Below are 1,559 nucleotides of genomic sequence, written 5' to 3'. Positions count from 1 at the left end.
TGAAGAAGATATACAGATGGCAAATAAATATTTGGAGAGATGCTCAACATTATTTAGTCGTGAGAGAAATGCAAATTAAAGCCACACAGATACTATTACCAAGTATTAGAATAACTAAAGTGACAAAGACTGACAACACCAAGTTTGGTGAGGATGTGACACAACTGGAACTCTCATAAACTGTGAGTGAGAATGTACAATGCTAACGCTACTTTAGAAAACAGTTTAGCAGCTTCTTAAAAGTTTATTATACATCTAGTCATTCCACTCTTAAGTATTTATCCAGGAGAAGTGAAAATATATGTCCGCACAGAGATTTGTATGTAAATATTCATAGCAGTATTATTTGTAACACTCTCAAGGTGGAAGCTACCCAATTGCCCATCTATAGGTAAACAGATAAACTGCACTATATTTTTAAATTACACTGAAATAAAAAGAAATGAAGTATTACTACGTGCTACAACATGGATGGATATTAAAAATATTTATGTTGAGTGAATAAAGAAAGCCAGGCCCCCATCTAAAAGAAGAATGCAAATTGTGTGATTTCATTTATATAAACTTCTAGAAAATGCAAATTAATTTATAATGACAGAAAGCAGATTAGAAGTTTACTGGGGATGGGGAGGTGGGAGTAGCAGGAGGAAGGGGGCTACAAAGAGACATGAGGAAACCTTTGGGGTTGATGGATACGTTCATTATTGATACTGGTGATAGTTTCATTGGTATATACATGTGACACAACTTAAACAAAATAAACATTTTTGGGGGTTTCTGCACAGCCTGTAAGCTGAAGCTCAGATTCCTGTAAGAGTTTAAAAGACCCTGGGAAAGCAATTTGTCACTATGGCCCTGTCCAGCCTTACCATGGCTGCTCTCTGTGCCTCTCCCACCCTGGCCTCCCCTGCTTCCCCACCCAACCTCAAATGCCAGCCTCTAGCCATGTTCAACTTCTTCTTCCCCAAGGCAGCATATTCAGTCTTGTCTCCAGGATTTTGTATTTGCTATTCCCTCTGCCAGCTACACCCTTCCCATTTCCAAATTCGCCCAGATAATCCTTCAATTCTGGGAAGTCCCCGTTATGTAACCCCCCTGGGCTCTCGCACTTATTAATCTGTATTATAATCACCCGGTTAATTGATCTCTCAGAATAGGTTCTCAACTGATATGTGCTTATTAAAAGAACCCCAGTCCACCTCCAGACTATGCACTCTATAAGGCCAGAGAGCAAGTCTGGTTGGATTATCTTGGAATCCCCAGCACCAAGCCTACACATAGAGAATCTGCTATATGCCAGACCCTGTATCAAGTATGCAGCAAAGATTAACCCATTTAATCTTCACAGTATGCCTACAAGGTAGAAACAATTATTACTCTCATTTTCTAGATGAGAAAACTGCAGTGCATGAAGGCTGAGTAACTCACTTAAGTTCATTCACACAGCCAGAAAGTGGTGCAGCCTGCACCTGAACCAGTTGGTCTTACTCTTGATGACAGCTGTATGCTGCCTATGAAGTGAACAAATAAGATTTGCAGAAGCTTCAAACATTAGACCT

Source organism: Pteropus vampyrus, unplaced genomic scaffold (genome assembly GCF_000151845.1).
Source record: "Pteropus vampyrus isolate Shadow unplaced genomic scaffold, Pvam_2.0 Scaffold171, whole genome shotgun sequence".
Lineage (NCBI taxonomy): Eukaryota > Metazoa > Chordata > Mammalia > Chiroptera > Pteropodidae > Pteropus > Pteropus vampyrus.
This window is presented reverse-complemented; position numbering follows the sequence as displayed.